Source organism: Lampetra fluviatilis, unplaced genomic scaffold (genome assembly GCF_964198595.1).
Source record: "Lampetra fluviatilis unplaced genomic scaffold, kcLamFluv1.1 SCAFFOLD_259, whole genome shotgun sequence".
In the NCBI taxonomy this organism is placed as follows: Eukaryota; Metazoa; Chordata; class Hyperoartia; order Petromyzontiformes; family Petromyzontidae; genus Lampetra; species Lampetra fluviatilis.
This window is the reverse complement of record NW_027620688.1, coordinates 21,313-37,500: the sequence shown is the minus strand read 5'-3', so window position 1 is coordinate 37,500 and position 16,188 is coordinate 21,313. Positions and strand designations below refer to the sequence as shown.

Genomic DNA, 16,188 nt, shown 5'->3' with positions numbered 1-16,188 from the left:
TAGCCCGTGCCTCCTGTACCACGTCACTCCATCTCTTCTCCAGCCCGTGCCTCCTGTACCACATCGCTCCATCTCTTCTCTAGCCCGTGCCTCCTGTACCACATCACTCCATCTCCTCTCTAGCCCGTGCCTCCTGTACCACATCACTCCATCTCTTCTCTAGCCCGTGCCTCCTGTACCACGTCACTCCATCTCTTCTCTAGCCCGTGCCTCCTGTACCACATCACTCCATCTCTTCTCTAGCCCGTGCCTCCTGTACCACATCGCTCCATCTCTTCTCTAGCCCGTGCCTCCTGTACCACGTCACTCCATCTCTCCTCTAGCCCGTGCCTCCTGTACCACGTCACTCCATCTCTTCTCTGGTGGCGAATGGCGGTGGTTGTTGTTGTCCGGGGTGAGATTTGGCTTTGCGTATCTCTACCAGAGGTCGCAACCGGGTACCCGATACCCGTACCGTACTCAATACCCGGGTAGCCGTTTGCGACCCTGGTGCGGCCGGGTACGGGTACGGGTAGGCCGTGAGTCACTGGTGAGTCACCGGTTGTCACTCATTTCCCAACGTCTTGTCTCTTCTCACAATTCAAGTTCCTAGAATGAACCCACCCGCGCCTGCAACGTGGCTTCATCCCAGAGGTCGCAATCGGGTACCCGATACCCGTACCCTACCCGTACCCGATACCCGTACCCGTACCCTACCCGTACCCTACCCGTACCCGATACCCTACCCGATACCCGGCCGGGTACGGGTAGGGTATAGGTATCGGGTACGGGTAGGGTACGGGTACCCGTTTGCGACCCTGGTGCGGCCGGGTACGGGTAGCCGGGTAAGGAATCAAAACCCGTTTGCGACCTCTGATCAGCTCCTTAGACGTGGGGGGTGGGCACACGGGGGGGGGGGTGGGCACACGGGGGGGGGGGTGGGCACACGGGGGGGGGGGTGGGCACACGGGGGGGGGTGGGCACACGAGGGGGGGGGTGGGCACACGGGGGGGGGGGGTGAGCATGCCGCTAATCCCTCCACGTGGAACAAACCACGACGTAGCCCCCCCCCCTACCCCCCCCGTCGAGGCCGAGAGACACGATCAGCGGTCCGACCCCGTGACCCGCGTCTCCCGCGAGACTCTCACGAGTCTCCCTGAGTCTCCCTGAGTCTCCCCAAGTTTCCATCACTCTCTCCGATGAGTGAGTGAGTGATCTGTGAGTGAGTGAGTGAGTCTCTGAGTGAGTGAGTGTCTGAGTGAGTGTCTGAGTGAGTGAGTGTCTGAGTGAGTCTCTGAGTGAGTCTCTGAGTGAGTGAGTCTCTGAGTGAGTGAGTCTCTGGGTGAGTGAGTGTCTGAGTGAGTCTCTGAGTGAGTCTCTGAGTGAGTGAGTGAGTCTCTGAGTGAGTGAGTCTCTGGGTGAGTGAGTGTCTGAGTGAGTGAGTCTCTGAGTGAGTGAGTGATCTATGAGTGAGTGAGTGAGTCTCTGAGTGAGTGAGTCTCTGAGTGAGTGAGTGAGTCTCTGAGTGAGTGAGTGAGTCTCTGAGTGAGTCTCTTTGAGTGTGTCTCTGTGTGAGTGAGTCTCTGTGTGAGTGAGTCTCTGTGTGAGTCTCTGAGTGAGTCTCTGAGTGTGTCTCTGAGTGTGTCTCTGTGTGAGTGAGTCTCTGAGTGAGTCTCTGAGTGTGTCTCTGTGTGAGTGAGTCTCTGAGTGTGTCTCTGTGTGAGTGAGTCTCTGAGTGAGTCTCTGAGTGTGTCTCTGTGTGAGTGAGTCTCTGAGTGTGTCTCTGTGTGAGTGAGTCTCTGAGTGAGTCTCTGAGTGTGTCTCTGTGTGAGTGAGTCTCTGAGTGTGTCTCTGTGTGAGTGAGTCTCTGAGTGAGTCTCTGAGTGTGTCTCTGTGTGAGTGAGTCTCTGAGTGTGTCTCTGTGTGAGTGAGTCTCTGAGTGAGTCTCTGAGTGTGTCTCTGTGTGAGTGAGTCTCTGTGAGTCTCTGAGTGAGTGATCTCTGAGTGAGTGAGTGAGTCTCTGAGTGAGTCTCTGAGTGAGTGAGTGAGTCTCTGAGTGAGTCTCTGAGTGAGTGATCTCTGAGTGAGTGAGTCTCTGAGTGAGTGAGTGAGTCTCTGAGTGAGTGAGTCTATGAGTGATCTCTGAGTGAGTGATCTCTGAGTGAGTGAGTGATCTCTGAGTGAGTGAGTGAGTCTATGAGTGAGTGATCTCTGAGTGAGTGAGTCTATGAGTGATCTCTGAGTGAGTGATCTATGAGGGAGTGAGTCTCTGAGTGAGTGAGTGATCTCTGAGTGAGTGTTTGTTGTTGCCTTGTGGGGCGCTGGCTCTGGCTTTGGCAGCAGCAGCAGCAGCTGCGCTGGGCTGGAGCCCTGCAAGGCAAATCCAAACAACAGCTCCTCTCATCCCAACCCTCCTCACTCCCCCCCCCCGCCTTTGTCTCCCTCCGTGTGCGTGGGCGGCCTGCGTACGTCTTGTTGCGTGAGAGTGGTGAACGGATCTTGTGGGTGGGTGGGTGTGTAGTGTGTCGGTGTGTGGTGTGGGGTGGTCTGTGGGGTGGTGTCGTGTGTCAGTGTGTGGTGTGGGGTGATCTGTGGGGTGGTGTGGGGTGGTGTGGGGTGGTGTGTGTCAGTGTGTGTGGTGTGGGGTGGTCTGTGGGTGGTGTGTGGTGGGGTGTGTCAGTGTGTGTGGTGTGGGGTGGTCTGTGTGGTGGCGTGGTGTGTCAGTGTGTGGTGTGGGGTGATCTGTGGGGTGGTGTGGGGTGGTGTGTGTCAGTGTGTGTGGTGTGGGGTGGTCTGTGGGGTGGTGTGGGGTGGTGGGGTGTGTCAGTGTGTGTGGTGTGGGGTGGTCTGTGTGGTGGCGTGGTGTGTCAGTGTGTGGTGTGGGGTGGTCTGTGGGTGGTGTGTGGTGGGGTGTGTCAGTGTGTGTGGTGTTGGGTGGTCTGTGTGGTGGCGTGGTGTGTCAGTGTGTGGTGTGGGGTGATCTGTGGGGTGTGTGGGGTGGTGTGTTGTGTGTGGTGTGTAGTGTGTTGTGTCAGTGTGTGGGGTGTGTGTGTGGGGTGTGTTGTGTCAGTGTGTGGTGGGTGTTGTGTGTCAGTGTGTGTGGTGTGGTGTGTCAGTGTGTGTAGTGTGTGGGGTGGGGTGGTGTGTCAGTGTGTGGTGGGTGTTGTGTGTGGTGTGTGTGTGTGTGGGGTGTGGTTTGTGTGATGTAGTGTGTGGAGTGGTGTGTCAGTGTGTGGGGTGTGTGTGTGTGGTGTGTTGTGTCAGTTTGTGGTGTGTGGGGTGTGTGTGGGGTGTGTGTGGGTGTAGTGTGTGTGGTTTGGTGTGGTGTGTCAGTGTGTGGTGGGTGTTGTGTGTGGTGTGTGTGTGGGGTGTGGTTTGTGTGATGTAGTGTGTGGAGTGGTGTGTCAGTGTGTGGTGGTGTGTTGTGTGTGGGGTGTGGTGTGGTGTGGGATGTAGTGAGTGTGTGTGTAATGTAGTGTGGTAGTGTGTGTGTGGGATGTATTGTGTGTGTGAGTGTGTGTGTAATGTAGTGTGGTAGTGTGTGTGTGTGAGTGTGTGTGTAGGATGTAGTGTGTGAGTGTGTGTGTGGGATGTATTGTGTGTGTGAGTGTGTGTGTAGGATGTAGTGTGTGAGTGTGTGTGTAGGATGTAGTGTGTGAGTGTGTGTGAGTGTGTGTGTGGGATGTAGCGTGTGAGTGTGTGTGTAGGATGTATTGTGTGTGTGAGTGTGTGTGTAGGATGTAGTGTGTGAGTGTGTGTGTGGGATGTATTGTGTGTGTGAGTGTGTGTGTAGGATGTAGTGTGTGAGTGTGTGTGTAGGATGTAGTGTGTGAGTGTGTGTGTGGGATGTAGCGTGTGAGTGTGTGAGTGTGTGTGTAGGATGTAGTGTGGTAGTGTGTGTGTAGGATGTAGCGTGTGAGTGTGTGTGTGTAGGATGTAGTTGTGTGTGCGTGTATGGGGTGTTGTGTGTGTGGGGTGTGGTTGTGTGTGTGTGTGTTTATAGTTCACCACCAGTGATTGGGATTACCTGACCTGGTCCTGGGCCTCCCCTAGGTCGTCTCAGCCTGAAATTAGTACCTGTTGTAGCGGTGTGTAGTAAACATCGCCACTGGGGAGACAAAGGCGGCCGGGCGTGGTGCTGGCCACCCACCCCCTCTGTGTGTGCCACAGTGCCGGTAGCCTTCATAGGTGCTGCTACTACTCGCTACTAACAGCACTTGCCCCTACAGCACTGTCAGAGGCTACACGGGGGACCTTTGTCTTTGTGTGCAGGCGTTTTTCCGCTCATTTACTTACACTGATCTCTCTCCTCATCCTCCCTCCCCTCCCTCCCCTGCATCTCCTCCCCCCCTCCCTATCTTCCCTCCCTCTCCTCCCTCCCTCCTCCCCTCCCTCTCCCCCCTCTCCTCCCTCTCCACCCTCTCCACCTTCTCCTCCCCTCTCCCCTCTCCCCACTCCTCCCTCTCCTCCCTCTCCTCCCTCTCCTCCCTCCCTCCTCCCCTCCCTCTCCCCCCTCTCCTCCCTCTCCACCCTCTCCACCTTCTCCTCCCCTCTCCCCTCTCCCCACTCCTCCCTCTCCTCCCTCTCCTCCCTCTCCTCCCTCTCCCTCTCCTCCCTCTCCTCCCCTCCCCTCCTCCCTCTCCTCCCTCTCCTCCCTCCCTCCTCCCCTCCCTCTCCCCCCTCTCCTCCCTCTCCACCCTCTCCACCTTCTCCTCCCCTCTCCCCTCTCCCCACTCCTCCCTCTCCTCCCTCTCCTCCCCCTCCACCCTCTCCTCCCCTCCCTCTCCTCCCCCCCTCCCTCTCCTCCCCCTCCACCCTCTCCTCCCCTCCCTCTCCACCCTCTCCTCCCTCTCCTCCCCCTCCACCCTCTCCTCCCCTCCCTCTCCTCCCCCCCTCCCTCTCCTCCCCCTCCACCCTCTCCTCCCCTCCCTCTCCACCCTCTCCTCCCTCTCCTCCCCCTCCACCCTCTCCTCCCCTCCCTCTCCTCCCCCCCTCCCTCTCCTCCCCCTCCACCCTCTCCTCCCCTCCCTCTCCTCCCTCTCCTCCCTCTCCTCCCCCTCCACCCTCTCCTCCCCTCCCTCTCCTCCCCCCCTCCCTCTCCTCCCCCTCCACCCTCTCCTCCCCTCCCTCTCCTCCCCCCCTCCCTCTCCTCCCCCTCCACCCTCTCCTCCCCTCCCTCTCCACCCTCTCCTCCCTCTCCTCCCCCTCCACCCTCTCCTCCCCTCCCTCTCCTCCCCCCCTCCCTCTCCTCCCCCTCCACCCTCTCCTCCCCTCCCTCTCCACCCTCTCCTCCCTCTCCTCCCCCTCCACCCTCTCCTCTCCTCCCTCTCCTCCCCCCCTCCCTCTCCTCCCCCTCCACCCTCTCCTCCCCTCCCTCTCCTCCCCCCCTCCCTCTCCTCCCCCTCCACCCTCTCCTCCCCTCCCTCTCCACCCTCTCCTCCCTCTCCTCCCCCTCCACCCTCTCCTCCCCTCCCTCTCCTCCCCCCCTCCCTCTCCTCCCCCTCCACCCTCTCCTCCCCTCCCTCTCCACCCTCTCCTCCCTCTCCTCCCCCTCCACCCTCTCCTCTCCTCCCTCTCCTCCCCCCCTCCCTCTCCTCCCCCTCCACCCTCTCCTCCCCTCCCTCTCCACCCTCTCCTCCCTCTCCTCCCCCTCCACCCTCTCCTCCCCTCCCTCTCCACCCTCTCCTCCCTCTCCTCCCCCCCTCCCCCCCTCCCTATCTTCCCTCTCTCCCCTCCCTCTCCTCCCTCTCCTCCCTCTCTCCCCTCCCTCTCCTCCCTCTCCTCCCTCTCCTCTCCTCCCTCCCCTCCCTCCCCCCCCTCCCTCTCCCCCCCTCCCCAGGCCCTCGCCATGAGCCTCTGCCAAGACTCCGTCTCTGTGGTGACGACTCCGCCGGGAGCCAGGAGTGAAGGAGGAGGAGTGGGAGTCGGGGTGGGGGTCTGCGTGGGTCCCGTGTCTCCCCACGGTGACGGCTGTGCGCCCACCACCGCCACCACCGCCGCCACCGCCGCCACCGCCGCCACCGCCGCCACGCTGCGCTACTTTGACCGCGTGGACGACCGTGGCGATGCCGCCTACCTGCGGGACAGGGGCATGGCGCCCGACCTGCGCCAGGACCTGCACATGATGGAGCAGCGTCAGCGCGTCACCATCATCCTGCAGAGCGAGGTAACGGGGGCTGCCACCCCCCCCCCCCCGCCACCCACCCACCCGGGGGCTGCTCGTAGGGCGAGGGCCGGCTTCCACATTCAGTGTCTCATCAGCAGAGTGAGACTGTGAATTCAGTGTTGGTGGACAGAGATCAGTTTCCATATTCAGCGTCTCATCAGCAGAGTCAGACTGTGAATCAGTGTTGGTGGACAGAGATCAGCTTCCATATTCAATGTTTCATCAGCAGAGTCAGACTGTGAATTCAGTGTTGGTGGACAGAGATCAGTTTCCATATTCAGCGTCTCATCAGCAGAGTGAGACTGTGAATCAGAGCTGGTGGACAGAGATCAGCTTCCATATTCAATGTTTCATCAGCAGAGTCAGACTGTGAATCAGAGCTGGTGGACAGAGATCAGCTTCCATATTCAATGTTTCATCAGCAGAGTCAGACTGTGAATCAGTGTTGGTGGACAGAGATCAGTTTCATCATTCAGTGTCTCATCAGCAGAGTCAGACTGTGAATCAGAGCTGGTGGACAGAGATCAGTTTCATCATTCAGTGTCTCATCAGCAGAGTCAGACTGTGAATCAGTGTTGGTGGACAGAGATCAGTTTCATCATTCAGTGTCTCATCAGCAGAGTGAGACTGTGAATCAGTGCTGGTGAGTGGAGATCAGTTTCATCATTCAGCGTCTCATCAGCAGAGTCAGACTGTGAATCAGTGTTGGTGAGTGGAGATCAGTTTCATCATTCAGTGTCTCATCAGCAGAGTCAGACTGTGAATCAGTGCTGGTGAGTGGAGATCAGTTTCATCATTCAGTGTCTCATCAGCAGAGTCAGACTGTGAATCAGTGTTGGTGGACAGAGATCAGTTTCATCATTCAGTGTCTCATCAGCAGAGTCAGACTGTGAATCAGTGTTGGTGGACAGAGATCAGTTTCATCATTCAGTGTCTCATCAGCTGAGTCAGACTGTGAATCAGAGCTGGTGAGTGGAGATCAGTTTCATCATTCAGTGTCTCATCAGCTGAGTCAGACTGTGAATCAGAGCTGGTGAGTGGAGATCAGTTTCATCATTCAGTGTCTCATCAACAGAGTCAGAGTGAGACTGTGAATCAGTGTTGGTGGACAGAGATCAGTTTCATCATTCAGTGTCTCATCAGCTGAGTCAGACTGTGAATCAGTGCTGGTGAGTGGAGATCAGTTTCATCATTCAGTGTCTCATCAACAGAGTCAGACTGTGAATCAGTGTTGGTGGACAGAGATCAGTTTCATCATTCAGTGTCTCATCAGCAGAGTGAGACTGTGAATCAGTGTTGGTGGACAGAGATCAGTTTCATCATTCAGTGTCTCATCAGCAGAGTCAGACTGTGAATCAGTGTTGGTGGACAGAGATCAGTTTCATCATTCAGTGTCTCATCAACAGTCAGACTGTGAATCAGTGTTGGTGGACAGAGATCAGTTTCATCATTCAGTGTCTCATCAGCAGAGTCAGACTGTGAATCAGTGCTGGTGAGTGGAGATCAGTTTCATCATTCAGCGTCTCATCAGCAGAGTCAGACTGTGAATCAGTGTTGGTGGACAGAGATCAGTTTCATTATTCAGTGTCTCATCAGCAGAGTCAGACTGTGAATCAGTGTTGATGAACAGAGATCAGTTTCATCATTCAGTGTCTCATCAGCAGAGTCAGACTGTGAATCAGTGCTGGTGAGTGGAGATCAGTTTCATCATTCAGTGTCTCATCAGCAGAGTCAGACTGTGAATCAGTGTTGGTGGACAGAGATCAGTTTCGTCATTCAGTGTCTCATCAGCAGAGTCAGACTGTGAATCAGTGTTGGTGAGTGGAGATCAGCTTCATCATTCAGCGTCTCATCAGCAGTGAGACTGTGAATCAGTGTTGGTGGACAGAGATCAGTTTCATCATTCAGTGTCTCATCAGCAGAGTCAGACTGTGAATAAGTGTTGGTGGACAGAGATCAGTTTCATCATTCAGTGTCTCATCAGCAGAGTCAGATTGTGAATCAGTGTTGGTGGACAGAGATCAGTTTCATCATTCAGTGTCTCATCAGCAGAGTCAGACTGTGAATCAGTGCTGATGAGTGGAGATCAGTTTCATCATTCAGTGTCTCATCAGCAGAGTCAGACTGTGAATCAGTGTTGGTGGACAGAGATCAGTTTCATCATTCAGTGTCTCATCAGCAGAGTGAGACTGTGAATCAGTGTTGGTGAGTGGAGATCAGTTTCATCATTCAGTGTCTCATCAGCAGAGTCAGACTGTGAATCAGTGTTGGTGAGTGGAGATCAGTTTCATCATCCAGTATCTCATCAGCAGTAGTGGATCTCTGTGTCTCTGTGGGTCTCTGTGTCTCTGTGGGTCTCTATGGGTCTCTGTGTCTCTGTGGGTCTCTGTGTCTCTATGGGTCTCTGTGTCTCTATGTGTCTCTGTGTCTCTATGGGTCTCTGTGTGTCTATGGGTCTCTGCGTATCTCTATGGGTCTCTGTGTGTCTCTATGGGTCTCTGTGTCTCTGTGGGTCTCTGTGTCTCTGTGGGTCTCTGTGTCTCTGTGGGTCTCTGTGTCTCTATGGGTCTCTGTGTCTCTATGTGTCTCTGTGTATCTCTATGGGTCTCTGTGTGTCTCTGTGGGTCTCTGTGTCTCTGTGGTTCTCTGTGTCTCTGTGGGTCTCTGTGTCTCTATGGGTCTCTGTGTGTCTCTATGGGTCTCTGTGTCTCTGTGGGTCTCTGTGTCTCTATGGGTCTCTGTGTCTCTGTGGGTCTCTGTGTCTCTGTGGGTCTCTGTGTCTCTATGGATCTCTGTGTGTCTCTATGGGTCTCTGTGTCTCTATGGGTCTCTGTGTCTCTATGGGTCTCTGTGTGTCTCTATGGGTCTCTGTGTCTCTATGGGTCTCTGTGTGTCTCTATGGGTCTCTGTGTGTCTCTATGGGTCTTTGTGTATCTCTGTGGGTCTCTGCGGGTCTCTGTGGGTCTCTGTGTATCTCTATGGGTCTCTGTGGGTCTCTATGGGTCTCTGTGTATCTCTATGGGTCTCTGTGGGTCTCTATGGGTCTCTGTGTATCTCTATGGGTCTCTTTGTATCTCTATGGGTCTCTGTGTATCTCTATGGGTCTCTGTGGGTCTCTATGGGTCTCTGTGTATCTCTATGGGTCTCTGTGGGTCTCTATGGGTCTCTGTGTATCTCTATGGGTCTCTGTGTATCTCTATGGGTCTCTGTATCTCTATGGGTCTCTGTGGGTCTCTATGGGTCTCTGTGTATCTCTATGGATCTCTTTGTATCTCTATGGGTCTCTGTGTCTCTGTGGGTCTCTGTGTCTCTGTGTGTCTCTATGGGTCTCTGTGTATCTCTATGGGTCTCTTTGTATCTCTATGGGTCTCTGTGGGTCTCTATGGGTCTCTGTGTATCTCTATGGATCTCTTTGTATCTCTATGGGTCTCTGTGGGTCTCTGTGTCTCTGTGGGTCTCTGTGTCTCTGTGTGTCTCTGTGGGTCTCTGTGTATCTCTGTGGGTCTCTATGGGTCTCTATGGGTCTCTGTGTGTCTCTGTGTGTCTCTGTGGGTCTCTGTGTCTCTATGGGTCTCTGTGGGTCTCTGTGTATCTCTGTGGGGCTCTGTGTGTCTCTATGGGTCTCTGTGGGTCTCTGTGTATCTCTATGGGTCTCTGTGGGTCTCTATGGGTCTCTGTGGGTCTCTATGGGTCTCTGTGGGTCTATGTGTATCTCTATGGGTCTCTGTGGGTCTCTGTGTATCTCTATGGGTCTCTATGGGTCTCTGTGGGTCTCTGTGGGTCTCTGTGGGTCTCTATGGGTCTCTGTGGGTCTCTATGGGTCTCTGTGGGTCTCTGTGTATCTATGGGTCTCTGTGTATCTCTATGGGTCTCTGTGGGTCTCTATGACATCAGCCACTCGATGTGAGCTGCTATGGTGGCCAGGTTACCGTTCGCCTCAAAAGAGAGACACGACCACCACACACAGCAGATCTGTGTGTGGGTCCTCTTGCACCCGGTAACATGTCAACAACATGTGTTCAGTTAAATAGTTGAGTTGAGTAAATAAAGCCTCAGCACTGGGGAGACAAAGGCGGCCGGGCGTGGTGGTGCTGGCCACCCACCCCCTCTGTGTGCGTAGCCACAGTGCCGGTAGCCTTCATAGGCGCTGCTGCTGCTGACAGCACTTGCCCCTACAGCCTGTTAGAGGCTACACGGGGGATCTTTGTCTTTGTGTGTGGGGGAGTGAGTGAGTAGCTGAGTGAGTGACTGAGTGAGTGACTGAGTGAGTAGGTGAGTGACTGAGTGAGTAGCTGAGTGAGTGAGCGAGTGGCTGAGCGAGTGAGTAGGTGAGTGGCTGAGCGAGTAGCTGAGTGAGTGAGCGAGTGGCTGAGTGAGTGAGTAGGTGAGTGACTGAGCGAGTGGCTGAGCGAGTCAGTAGGTGAGTGACTGAGCGAGTGGCTGAGTGAGTGGCTGAGTGAGTAGGTGAGTGAGTAGGTGAGTGACTGAGCGAGTGGCTGTGCGAGTGACTGAGTGAGTGGCTGAGTGAGTAGGTGAGTGAGTGACTGAGCGAGTGGCTGAGTAAGTAGGTGAGTGAGTGACTGAGTGAGGAGGTGAGTGAGTGACTGAGTGAGTAGGTGAGTGAGTAGCTGAGCGAGTGAGCGAGTGGCTGAGCGAGTGGCTGAGTGAGTAGGTGAGTGAGTGACTGAGTGAGTAGGTGAGTGACTGAGTGAGTAGGTGAGTGAGTGAGTGAGTAGCTGAGCGAGTGAGCGAGTGGCTGAGCGAGTGGCTGAGTGAGTAGGTGAGTGACTGAGTGAGTAGCTGAGTGAGTGAGTGAGCGAGTGGCTGAGCGAGTGGCTGAGTGAGTAGGTGAGTGAGTGAGTGAGTAGCTGAGTGAGTGAGCGAGTGGCTGAGCGAGTGAGTAGGTGAGTGACTGAGCGAGTGGCTGAGTGAGTAGGTGAGTGAGTGACTGAGCGAGTGGCTGAGTGAGTAGGTGAGTGACTGAGTGAGTAGGTGAGTGAGTAGCTGAGCGAGTGAGCGAGTGGCTGAGTGAGTAGGTGAGTGAGTGACTGAATGAGTAGGTGAGTGAGTATCTGAGCGAGTGAGCGAGTAGCTGAGTGAGTGAGTAGGTGAGTGAGTGACTGAGTGAGTAGCTGAGTAGGTGAGTGAGTGGGTGAGTAGGTGGGAGTGTGTCTGTGTGTGACACTGGGGGAGACAAAGGCGGCCGGGCGTGGTGGTGCTGGCCACCCACCCCCTCTGTGTGTGTAGCCACAGTGCCGGTAGCCTTCATAGACGCTGCTGCTGCTGCTGCTGACAGCACTTGCCCCCGAAGGCACAGACGCAAGGCTACCTGGGGGCGCTTTGCCTCTGCAGGAATACCCCGTCAGAGGAAGCGCTGTCACAAGCCGTCGCTATCTTCCCCGAGCAGTCGTCTCCTGTTTGCCACCCACACACCCACTCACACACACCCACTCACACACACCCACTCACACACACCCACTCACACACACCCACTCACACACACACACTCAATCACACCCACACACCCACTCAATCACACACCCATACACTCACTCACTCACTCATACACTCACTCATTCACTCACTCACCCACACACCCACTCAATCACACACACTCACACACTCACTCACTCATCCACTCACAAACTCACTCACACACTCACACACTCATCCACTCACTCACACACACACTTACTCACCCACGCAGCATCGTGCACACGCGGACAAAGATCCCCTCCACACACACCCACCCACACACCCACTCAATCACACACACTCACACACTCACACACACACCCACACACACACTCACACACTCACTCACTCATACACTCACACACTCACTCACACACACACTCACTCACTCACTCACACACACACTCACTCACTCACTCACACACACACTCACACACTCACTCACTCACACACTTACTCACCCACGCAGCATCGTGCACACGCGGACAAAGATCCCCTCCACACACACCCACCCACACACCCACTCAATCACACACACTCACACACTCACTGACTCATTCACACACTCACACACCCACACACCCACTCACTCACACACCCACACACTCACTCACTCATTCACACACTCACACACCCACACACCCACTCAATCACACACACACTCACACACTCACTCACTCATACACTCACTCACTCATTCACTCACACACTCACTCACTCATCCACTCACAAACTCACTCACACACCCACTCACTCACACACTTACTCACCCACGCAGCGCCGTGCACACGCGGACAAAGATCCCCTCCACCCACCCACACACACACTCACACACTCACACACCCACACACCCACTCAATCACACACACACTCACACACTCACTCACTCATCCACTCATCCACTCACTCATTCACACACACTCACACACTCACTGACTCATTCACACACTCACACACCCACACACCCACTCACTCACACACCCACACACTCACTCACTCATTCACACACTCACACACCCACACACCCACTCAATCACACACCCACACACTCACTCACTCATCCACTCATCCACTCACTCACACACTCACTCACACACTCACACACTCACACACTCATTCACTCATCCACTCACTCACACACTCACTCACACACTCACACACTCACACACTCACTCATCCACTCATCCACTCACTCACACACTCACTCACACACTCACACACTCATTCACTCATCCACTCACTCACACACTCACTCACACACTCACACACTCACTCACTCATCCACTCATCCACTCACTCACACACTCACTCACTCATCCACTCACAAACTCACTCACACACTCACTCACTCATCCACTCACAAACTCACTCACACACTCACTCACTCACACACTTACTCACCCACGCAGCGCCGTGCACACGCGGACAAAGATCCCCTCCACACACACCCACACACACACTCACTCACCCACTCACTCACCCACTCACACACTCACACACTCACTCACTCACCCACTCACACACTCACCCACTCACTCACCCACCCACCCACTCACACACCCACTCACACACTCACCCACCCACGCACTCACCCACTCACCCACCCACCCACTCACCCACCCACCCACCCACTCACTCACCCACTCACCCACCCACTCACTCACCCATACACCCACCCACCCACTCACCCACCCACCCACTCACTCACCCACCCACTCACCCACCCACTCACTCACCCACCACCCACTCACCCACCCACTCACCCACTCACCCACTCACCCACCCACTCACCCACCCACCCACTCACTCACCCATACACCCACCCACCCACTCACCCACTCACACACCCACTCACACACCCACCCACTCACTCACCCACTCACACACTCACTCACCCACTCACTCACCCATACACCCACCCACTCACCCACCCACCCACCCACTCACTCACCCATACACCCACCCACCCACCCACTCACTCACCCACTCACCCACCCACCCACTCACCCACCCACCCACCCACTCACTCACCCATACACCCACCCACTCACCCACCCACCCACTCACCCACCCACCCACCCACTCACTCACCCATACACCCACCCACTCACTCACCCACCCACCCACTCACTCACCCACCCACCCACCCACTCACTCACCCACCCACCCACACACTCACACACCCACACACCCACTCAATCACACACACACTCACACACTCACTCACTCATCCACTCATCCACTCACTCATTCACACACACTCACACACTCACTGACTCATTCACACACTCACACACCCACACACCCACTCACTCACACACCCACACACTCACTCACTCATTCACACACTCACACACCCACACACCCACTCAATCACACACCCACACACTCACTCACTCATCCACTCATCCACTCACTCACACACTCACTCACACACTCACACACTCACACACTCATTCACTCATCCACTCACTCACACACTCACTCACACACTCACACACTCACTCATCCACTCATCCACTCACTCACACACTCACTCACACACTCACACACTCATTCACTCATCCACTCACTCACACACTCACTCACACACTCACACACTCACTCACTCATCCACTCATCCACTCACTCACACACTCACTCACTCATCCACTCACTCATTCACTCATCCACTCACTCACACACTCACTCACACACTCACACACTCACTCACTCATCCACTCACTCACACACTCACTCACACACTCACACACTCATTCACTCATCCACTCACTCACACACTCACTCACACACTCACACACTCACTCACTCATCCACTCATCCACTCACTCACACACTCACTCACTCATCCACTCACTCATCCACTCATCCACTCACTCACACACTCACTCACACACTCACACACTCATTCACTCATCCACTCACTCACACACTCACTCACACACTCACACACTCACTCACTCATCCACTCATCCACTCACTCACACACTCACTCACTCATCCACTCACAAACTCACTCACACACTCACTCACTCATCCACTCACTCATTCACTCATCCACTCACTCACACACTCACTCACACACTCACACACTCACTCACTCATCCACTCACTCACACACTCACTCACACACTCACACACTCATTCACTCATCCACTCACTCACACACTCACTCACACACTCACACACTCACTCACTCATCCACTCATCCACTCACTCACACACTCACTCACTCATCCACTCACTCATCCACTCATCCACTCACTCACACACTCACTCACACACTCACACACTCATTCACTCATCCACTCACTCACACACTCACTCACACACTCACACACTCACTCACTCATCCACTCATCCACTCACTCACACACTCACTCACTCATCCACTCACAAACTCACTCACACACTCACTCACTCATCCACTCACAAACTCACTCACACACTCACTCACTCACACACTTACTCACCCACGCAGCGCCGTGCACACGCGGACAAAGATCCCCTCCACACACACCCACACACACACTCACTCACCCACTCACTCACCCACTCACACACTCACACACTCACTCACTCACCCACTCACACACTCACCCACTCACTCACCCACCCACCCACTCACACACCCACTCACACACTCACCCACCCACTCACTCACCCACTCACCCACCCACCCACTCACCCACCCACCCACCCACTCACTCACCCACTCACCCACCCACCCACTCACCCACCCACCCACCCACTCACTCACCCATACACCCACCCACCCACTCACCCACTCACCCACTCACACACCCACTCACTCACCCACCCACCCACTCACTCACCCACTCACCCACACACCCACCCACTCACCCACCCACCCACCCACTCACTCACCCATACACCCACCCACCCACTCACACACCCACTCACACACCCACCCACTCACTCACCCACTCACACACTCACTCACCCACTCACTCACCCACACACCCACCCACTCACCCACTCACCCACCCACCCACTCACTCACCCACCCACCCACCCACCCACTCACTCACCCATACACCCACCCACTCACCCACCCACCCACTCACTCACCCACTCACCCACCCACCCACTCACCCACCCACCCACTCAATCACCCACCCACTCACCCCCCCACTCACCCACCCACCCACTCACCCACCCACCCACCCACTCACTCACCCATACACCCACCCACCCACTCACCCACTCACACACCCACTCACACACCCACCCACTCACTCACCCACTCACACACTCACTCACCCACTCACCCACACACCCACCCACTCACCCACTCACCCACCCACCCACTCACTCACCCACCCACCCACCCACTCACTCACCCATACACCCACCCACCCACTCACCCACCCACCCACTCACTCACCCACCCACTCACCCACCCACTCACTCACCCACCCACTCACCCACCCACTCACCCACTCACCCACTCACCCACCCACTCACCCACCCACCCACTCACTCACCCATACACCCACCCACCCACTCACCCACTCACACACCCACTCACACACCCACCCACTCAC

General features: G+C 55.5%; 1 pseudogene across 1 annotated transcript in view; it reads left to right on the top strand.

Moving 5' to 3' along the window:
• Positions 1-16,188, top strand: part of LOC144954260 (alpha-adducin-like) — a 75,063-nt pseudogene that overhangs the window by 38,315 nt on the left and 20,560 nt on the right. Inside the window, exon 3 of the transcript XR_013641116.1 lies at positions 5,819-6,145. The product of XR_013641116.1 is annotated as an alpha-adducin-like (transcript). The remainder of the gene's footprint in view (positions 1-5,818; positions 6,146-16,188) is intronic.